The 9,552-nt window shown below is 42.0% G+C and overlaps 1 long non-coding RNA gene across 4 annotated transcripts; it reads left to right on the plus strand.

Annotated features, from left to right (window-relative positions):
• The first annotated feature begins 3,728 nt into the window (after positions 1-3,728).
• On the plus strand, positions 3,729-7,628 carry LOC123151309 (uncharacterized). 4 transcript variants are annotated; one of them, XR_006475618.1, is made up of 6 exons: positions 3,731-4,137; positions 4,502-4,513; positions 4,785-4,976; positions 5,094-5,208; positions 5,379-5,586; positions 7,268-7,628. It is a non-coding gene; the product is annotated as an uncharacterized lncRNA (long non-coding RNA). The 4 variants fall into 4 exon arrangements; XR_006475617.1 differs by having other exon boundaries at positions 3,729-4,137; positions 4,502-4,976; XR_006475616.1 differs by lacking the exon at positions 4,502-4,513 and having other exon boundaries at positions 3,732-4,137.
• Positions 7,629-9,552: the final 1,924 nt, after the last annotated feature.

The following is a 9,552-nucleotide window of genomic DNA, read 5'->3' on the forward strand; positions in this document are numbered from 1 at the left end:
GAGTGTACACATTCACAAGTTCCCACTCACAGTTGGACCCAATATAAACAACCCAATCTCCATTTGCGCATGCCCAAGCCTTACCCTCAAGCCATGGCATATTAACATCACATGTATCATTATCAAGAGGCACCAACTTGCACAAGGTGAGGCCTCCGTCGTCCGCGCGCCAGTGAGCAGGGTCACGGTGAAGAATATAGGGGAGATCAAACCGCTCCTGGACCCTTGGGTTCGTTGTAATGATGTTATTAGTTGAGTCAAGAATGGTCTTGAACGAACGTGCCATGCTAGCCGAGGTGATGACGTCGCACCGATCAATGAGTTCCTCCACCACGTCATCATTCAGATTGGGGCAAGAATAACTTGGTCATTCCCGGTATGTTCCCTCCATGGAGAAGACGATCGAACAATGGCAGAAGGAAGGGTGAAGGCAAATGGAGGAGGGAGGAAGAGCGTGCGACAGCAGTTCCAAATTGAGAGGGAAAGGCGAAGAGTTGGTGGACAGTTGCCACGGTACACGAAGAGGCGCCCCGGCCTACATAGACGTCCGTTCAGAAATTGTACAAAAATACTCGTCGTCGTCTCACTAACATGTGGGAATGGGACCACATGTCAATGAAGAGGCTAGTGGGGAGCGGACGGTTGCCACAGAGGTCACACACTGACGACAAGGCCGTCCTGTTAGACCTAGCGCCCGCGCGGGATGGCTTCCGTCCCCCACACGAGCGAAGCCACTTGGCACCCCCACACGGTTGGTCTGCCATGCCGCTAGGCCAACTCCAGCGCGTGCAGCTCGGACGCGCGCTCTCTCAGCCCCCTTTCCCTCGATGCCCCGAAGCTACCCAACCATGGCTACATGTTTTGCACACCCGGCGGGCAGATTTGGAGCGGATCCGGTCGAGCTTGAGCTTGCTCAGTTGTGGGAGACCGTGTCGCGCCATGGACTAGGTGGGCACCGGGCTAAAAGGCCCCAGCAAGGCCGTAAGGACGCATGCAGGTACTGATTCCTCCTCTAGCCTCTCGGATCTACACCATCGACGATTCACCAGCAGATACATGAATGGCAGTCGGCTGATAACCCACAAGTATAGGGGATCGCAATAGTTTTCAATAAGTAAGAGTGTCGAACCCAACGAGGAGCTAAAGGTAGAATAAATATTCCCTCAAGTTCTATCGACCACCGATACAACTCTACGCACGCTTGACGTTCACTTTACCTAGAACAAGTATGAAACTAGAAGTACTTTGTAGGTGTTGTTGGATAGGTTTGCAAGATAATAAAGAGTACGTAAATAAAAAGTAGGGGCTGTTTAGATAAAGAAACAATAAAGTAAATATAGCGAGTGTGGAAAAGTGATGGTAGGAGTTGTGAAATTGCCCCTAAGCAATTGACTACTTTACTAGACCGATAGCAAGTATTATGTTGGAGAGGCCACTGCTAGCATGTCATCCCTGACTTGGAATTCCATGCACTTATGATTGGAACTATTAGCAAGCATCCGCAACTACTAATGTTCATTAAGGTAAAACCCAACCATATCATTAAGATATATTGGTCCCCCTTCAATCCCATATGCATCAATTTCTATGCTAGGTTGAAGCTTCTGTCACTCTTGCCCTCCAATACATAGTCCTATCAACATACAACTAACCCTATGGTGTGATCCACGCGCGCGCTCATATGATGGGCACCGAAGGACAGCAACATAATCACAAGCAAATTAAATCAATCATAGCAATTCATCAACCACCGATAGGACAACGAAAATCTACTCAGACATCATAGGATGGCAACACATCATTGGATAATAATATGAAGCATAAAGCACCATGTTCAAGTAGAGGGTACAGCGGGTTGCGGGAGAGTGGACCGCTGTAGATAGAGGGGGGGGGAAGGTGATGGAGATGTTGGTGAAGATGGCAGAGGTGTTGGTGAAGATCGCGGTGATGATGATGGCCACGGCGGCGTTCCGGCGCCACCGGAGGAGAGGGGGAGAGGGGCCCCCTTCTTCCTCTTCTTCCTTGACCTCCTCCCTAGATGGGAGAAGGGTTTCTCCTCTGGTCCTTGGCCTCCATGGCATGGGAAGGGCGAGAGCCCCTCCGAGATTGGATCTATCTCTCTGTTTCTCTCTGGTTCTGCGTTCTCTTCTGGCTCTGTTTCACCGTTTCGTATATATATGGAGATCTGTAACTCCGATTGGCCTGAAACCTTCGCCATGATTTTTTTCCCGAATATTAGCTTTCTCGCGGCAAAAGAAGAGCGTCAACCGCCTTATGGTGGGCTCACGAGGGTAGGGCGCGCCCTAGGGGGGCGCCCCCCTGCCTCGTGACCACCTCAGTCACTGGTTCGCGTTGATTTTCCTTCTGAATTTTCCATATTTTCCAAAAATAAGCTCCGTCCATTTTTATCCCGTTTGGACTCTGTTTGATATGGATATTCTGCGAAACCAAAAACATGCAACAGACAGGAACTGGCATTGGGCACTGGATCAATATGTTAGTCCCAAAAATAATATAAAAAGTTGCCAAAAAGTGTGTGAAAGTTGACTAATATTGGCATGGAACAATCAAAAATTATAGATACGACGGAGACGTATCAGCATCCCCAAGCTTAATTCTTGCTCGTCCTCGAGTAGGTAAATGATAAAAAAGATAATTTTTGATGTGGAATGCTACCTAGCATAATATTGATCATATGTCTAATCATGGCATGAATATTAAGACACAAGTGATTCAAAGCAATAGTCTATCTTTTGACATAAAGACAATAATACTTCAAGCATACTAATAAAGCAATCATGTATTTTCAAAATAACATGGCCAAAAAAAGTTATCCCTACAAAATCATATAGTCTGGCTATGCTCCATCTTCACCACACAAAATATTCAAATCATGCACAACCCTGATGACAAGCCAAGCAATTATTTCATATTTTTAACGTTCTAAAACCTTTTCAACTTTCATGCAATACATGAGCGTGAGCCATGGACATAGCACTATAGGTGAAATATAATATGATGGTGGAGGAGACAAAAAGGAGAAGATAGTCTCACATCAACTAGGCGTATCAACGGGCTATGGAGATGCTCATTAATAGATATCAATGTGACTGAGTAGGGATTGCCATGCAACGGATGCACTAGAGCTATAAGTGTACGAAAGCTCTAATTAAAACTAAGTGGGTGTGCATCCAACCTGCTTGCTCATGAAGATCTCCGGCATTTGAGGAAGCCCATCATCGGAATATATAAGCCAAGTTCTATAATAAAAATTCTCACTAGTATATGAAAGTGATAACTCAAGAGGCTCTCTATATGAAGAACATGGTGCTACTTTGAAGCACAAGTGTGGAAAAAGGGTAGTAGCATTGTCCCTTCTTTCGCTACACCACGACACCACAACGGCGACATGCATCTGTTGGTATAGCTGCGCATTTCCGACGCATTGTGTGCCCAAAAGAACACCGACACAAAAATCATTAAGGTTACTCAACATTTTCAATGATCAGTGTGTCGATAATGTCTAATAGTTTATCAATGTACTATGTGTCGGCATATGTTTTGATGGCCTTTGGATTATGTGTCGCTGATGCTTAACCACAGGAAAAGTGTCGGCGTAGTTCAAGACTGGCCCACTTATTTTCAGCTGCGCGGCACAGGCCCAAACTATCGAGCGGAAAGCGGCGCGAGAGAATGCGATGGCCCAAACATATTCCGGTAAATCTCATACCCCCACCCCCCACATCCCACTTTTCTCACAGAGTCACGGCACACACATTCAACCTAATTCGCCGCCGCCGCCGCCACGGACCTGCCCGTCGATCTGCTCGCGCCGTCGCTGGTTCCCGCGTCGCCGGCCTCCCTTCCAAAGTCGTTGCCCCCAACCAGCGCGCGCCCGCTGGTCCCCGCGCGCCTGGCCTCCCTTCTCTTATCCAGCAATCAAGGAGCAGCAGCTCCGTCCGTCGCGCCGAGTAGCAGCAGCATCGTCCACCGGCAAGGAGCAGTAGCGTGCAGCGCCTTCCAGCGTCAAGGATCCGTCGCGCCGACTGCTGCTTAGGTGCCACCGACTGTTCTTCTTCCTCCACGGCGATGCCTCTCCCGGTTGATTCCCCTTGCGCCGCCTCCAGATCTCAACAGGTAACTTCCTGTACATTTCTTTAGTGTTTAAAACCCAGTTAGATATGTGCTTTAAAAGCCTAAGCATTCAAAAGACTACAGAAAGAAAGATTTGTCTAGGGTGAAGCCTGAAACAACATCATTCTGCATTTATGAAATTGAAATATGAAGTTTCTCTGTAAAACTGATATTTGTACAAAAATATGGCCCTTTCCTTCATAAGACAGACATTGCCTATAACTACAGATATATGTTTTGCCTGGACACAATATTGCCAAGGTCTCGTCCAATATTAATTGATTTCCTGAGCACAAATGTGTGTCAGCAAAACTAATAGATTCAAGTTAGCAGTTAATTGTTTCTCACCTCCTATATTTGGTTGCAGATGGATCTGTCAGTAAGTTGAAATTCAGTGGAGTTGGTTCGGTATTCGGTACTTTCAGTCAATCGCAAGTTGTAGTTATATATGTCAATTACATCCTGATGATAAAATAATAAAAGGACAATGTTTCATAAAGCAAGTGGGAATATGTAAACTGAATGTCGGGTTATCACTTGATCCGACCACTTTAATTAAGTTGCAAAAGCACTAGAATCTATCATAATTCCTAGTTGGATGTCATATTGTGCTGTCTATAATTATTTGATATGCCTGTTATTTGGAGCAGAAAATATGGCATGTAAAAGAGGAGGAAGAGAACTCCCTGGGTATTATGAACAATCGAGGTCCGCAAATATTGCAGAAAACAAGAGGAAGATGAGAGGTCTTATAAATCTGAAAAAGAATTTAGCATTGGGAGAAAACAGAAGGCAGATTGCGGAAGTAGGTAGCTTATCACAGCCACCCAAGAAAAAAAAAGGTACTATACTTTCCTTGTTTACATTTAACACTTCCTCTTAAAAGGGCGTGAAATAAGAAGGATTTTAGCATAGGGAGAAATACATTGTTTCACACATATTTCTACTTTATTGTCTAGTCAATGAACTGCACATGTGAAGATAGAAATGGAGGACATAACCTGTGTTCAGACTACGAAGATGTTGAAGCTCCCAATTACGAACCCATACAGGATGGCTTGGAGGATAGTCAAGGTATTCTCAAATACTTCTAGAGTTTTAGAGCTCATATTCACATCTATATTTAGGCTCGCACAGCTAGAGGCAACAAAATAATTTAAAGTTGACAATGCTACTGGGTATAAATTGTTAGACTGCACCGTTGTCTGTTAAGCATCATGTTCAACAATATGTGTTATTTGTAGGTGAAAATATGAGGAGAACAAGGGGAGGAAGCAAGCTCACTGCATATTACAAACAATTGAGGCATGCGAATATAGCAGAAAATAGGAGGAAGCTGGAAGCTCTTATAGAACTAAAAAGGAATTTAGCATTGGTAGAAAAGATGAGACATGCTGAGGAAGTAGGAAATTAGCTATGGGAGAAGACAAGAGTCATCATTGCAGAGTTTAGGTATTATTCTCGTCAACTTCCCCCATGAGATGCCAAACTTCGAATTTTTTGGTGTGCCTCTAGTTTTGCATCGAAGAGATAAATATCAAATTGTGTTAATTTCTGTAGTGTTTGTTATGATAGGTAGCGGAAAAGAGTTGATTCATCAGTTCTGCAGTTGTTCCCTTTCACTACTATGTGTTATTCCAGCAAGATGGCTAGCTGCTAGTATCTGTTTGTTCTTGAGAGAAGCTTAATTCATTCAGTACCACAAAATAGGATTACACTTTGACTCATTGTTTACAGAAGCATAGGTGCTTTAGTATATTGAGTTGATGATAAGGTGACTTTGAATCCTACAGCAAAATTAAAAAGAAGTCAATTTTTTGCAACTTCAGAGAAAAGACCAATAACCCTCGAAGGCACATGGTACTTGACATCACTACCTTGGCAGACTTCTGAATGAACACTTTCAAATCACGCAATTTAGTACTGCGATATGGTGTAAGCTGGTCCTTGCACGGGGGAGGACTCAGATGTTTTTCCAATTAAGATAGAAAGCTTGTATTCTCATTTGTCTTGGAAAAGAAGGCATAATGAAAACGGAAGGAAAGAGAGATTTTATATTTATGCGTGGCTTAAAGTAACTAACGGAAGGATAGTACTAAGTTAGTGTAGAATCATAAAATATGTGACATAAGAAATTTGAAAATGATAGAGAGATTATCTCCAAGAGATTATCTCCATAACATGCAGAGCAAGTTTAATTTGCACATCCAGTTGAAGTTTTTATGCTACTCCCTGGAGCTACATCTTCCTTCCCATAAACATTAGTATCATCTTAGTTCCCAGGTTGCTTCACCTTTCCTGATTTAGTGTTTTGCTAAATAGAGTCAAATTTGTCTGTTTGCTCGCGATGGCTCTACCTTCCAGTTTGTTTTTAATGGTGGCATAAAACAAGGAATAATACATACTCCCCCCGTCCCAAAATAAGTGTATCAACTTTGTACTAGCGTTAGTACAAAGTTGTACCAAGTTTAAGACACTTATTTTGGGATGGAGGGAGTATAATGGAAGCTTTCTTAAATTAATGTTAGTTTAATAGAACTGTGTCATTCTGAAGTATGTAAATCTAGAAAAATGCCCACCTTGAGTGCTTTAATAGTTTCTGACTTCGCCATTCTTTTTTCGATCCAAACGGTTGTCACTTTTGATGTAGATTTCTCTTCAGAAAAATGTCTACTTAATGACGGCAACAATGCCTAGTGTATTTATTTGGTAGTGATGACTGATGACTTCAACCATTTCAAGATAGAAATAATGGCCCACATATAATTGAACTGCCTATAGAACGACTGCCTAATTCAGTTGCACAGGAGGTTCTGCTGCTATAGTTCATTCCTTCTTTTATACTGTCGAAGTCAACAGTTCTATTATGCAAATCCATAAAACAATAAGAACCTTATTCCTGATGCCTTAGAACAGATTTGATTTGTTATCGGTGAGTGCATAGATTTCTATAGTTGGCCATATGCTATGCTAGGTGCTACCCAACTTCTGTTGATGTTTTGATAAGGATATCTTTTGGAACCTGTTTGTAGTACATCCTCTACTTTTCATATCATTAGAATCAACCGCAACTCACAAATTTGGACAAATTCTCATTTTCTAAGATTGCTCAAACATGCAAGTTCTTTTGTAGGGACAAAGTGAAGAAAGTACCAAGTCAACCAGTTGATCTAAGATGTTCCAGTGAGGCGGTGATCGCTCTTGTTCATAACATGGTTGACACATTTTGTTCATTTTGTTCATATGGAAGTTGATGTCAGCTTGGGATTGAAGACTTTGTCTCTTCCATAATATACTGTAGTAGTGTTCAAACATCTGGTGTGTTAGGAACTTGGCCATCATATTGTGCAATAGGCCACTGCCTAAATGTTGACTTATGTATCTCCTTACTGGTTTTAACTTGAGTGAAGAAACTAGAATCTTCTATGTATGTTGAATAAATGCATTGATTAATGGTATCTTGTGATGAGTATAAGAATGCAATTGTTTGTATATGTATTGGGTACTGAACATGAAATGAATATTATGAAATTAATTTCATGTTCGTAATTGTGCTGAAATGTAGACCATGATAGCAAGTTTGTCGCCAAAAGTTTGGACGTTGCATTGTGTGTCGGCGTAGCATAATGTCAGATGGACCGTCGGTATAGAATTGTCTGTCGGTGTAGAATGTCTGTCGGCATAGACCTAACCTATCCCATCATATTTTCTATCGGAGTAGATTTGTCTGTCGGCGAAGACCTTTCTCGGCAGGATTATAGGCAACAGCACCTTTTTGTCGGGAAAGGTCTTTGCCGACACAAAATGTGTCGCCTTAGGTGACATATACCGACAGAATGTTTGACGCTTCTTTAAGTGTCGTGGTGTAGTGTCTCTTTTTCTCATTTTTTTTGTTTTCTCTTCTCTTTTTTTCTCCTTTTTTGGGGCCTTCTCTTTTTTTGGCTTTTCTCTTTTTTTATTTTTTATATTTTTTTGTCCGGAGTCTCATCCCGACTTGTGGGGGAATCATAGTCTCCATCATCCTTTCCTCACTGGGGCAATGCTCTAATAATGATGATCACCACACTTTTATTTACTTACAACTCGATATTACAACTCGATATCTAGAACAAAGATATGACTCTATATGAATGCCTCCGGCGGTGTACCGGGATGTGCAATGATCTAGCGTAGCAATGACATCAAAAAACAGACAAGCCATGAAAACATCATGCTAACTATCTTACGATCATGCAAAGCAATATGACAATGAATGCTCAAGTCATGTATATGATGATGATGAAAGTTGCATGGCAATATATCTCGGAATGGCTATGGAAATGCCATGATAGGTAGGTATGGTGGCTGTTTTGAGGAAGGTATATGGTGACTTTATGATACCGGCGAAAGTTGCGCAGTACTAGAGAGGCTAGCAATGGTGGAAGGATGAGAGTGTGTATAATCCATGGACTCAACATTAGTCATAAAGAACTCACATACTTATTGCAAAAGTCTATTGGCTATCGAAACAAAGTACTACGTGCATGCTCCTAGGGGGATAGATTGGTAGGAAAAGACCATCGCTTGTCCCCGACCGCCACTCATAAGGAAGACAATCAATAAATAAATCATGCTCCGACTTCGTTACATAACGGTTCACCATACGTGCATGCTACGGGAATCACAAACTTCAACACAAGTATTTCTACAATCCACAACTACCCACTAGTATGACTCTAATATTACCATCTTTATATCGCAAAACTATTGCAAGGAATCAAACATATCATATTCAGTGATCTACAAGTTTTATGTAGGATTTTATGACTAACCATGTGAATGACCAGTTCTTGTCATCTCTCTAAATAGATATAAGTGAAGCAAGAGAGTTTAATTCTTTCTACAAAAGATATGCCCACGCTCTAACAAATATAAGTGAAGCAAAAGAGCATTCTACAAATGGCAGTTGTCTATGTAAAGAGAAACAGGCAATCCAAACTTCAAATGATATAAGCGAAGCACATGAAGCATTCTATAAAGCCATACTCAAAAGATATAAGTGAAGTGCAAAGAGCATTATATAAATCAACCAAGACTATCTCATACCAGCATGGTGCATAAAATAAAAATGAAAACTTAAACGCAAAAGACGCTCCAAGACTTGCACATATCGCATGAACGAAACGAACCCGAAAACATACCGATATTTGTTGAAGAAAGAGGGGGTGCCTCCCCAGCATCCCCAAGCTTAGACGCTTGAGTCTCCTTGAATATTTACTTGGGGTGCCTCGGGCATCCCCAAGCTTGAGCTCTTGCCTCTCTTCTTCTCACATCGAGACCTTCTCAATCATCGAACACTTCATCCACACAAAACTTCAACATAAAACTCGGTAAGATCCGTTAGTATAATAAAGCAAATCACTACTCTAAGTACTGTTG

The sequence above is a fragment of the Triticum aestivum genome, chromosome 7A, assembly GCF_018294505.1.
Source record: "Triticum aestivum cultivar Chinese Spring chromosome 7A, IWGSC CS RefSeq v2.1, whole genome shotgun sequence".
Taxonomy (NCBI): Eukaryota; Viridiplantae; Streptophyta; class Magnoliopsida; order Poales; family Poaceae; genus Triticum; species Triticum aestivum.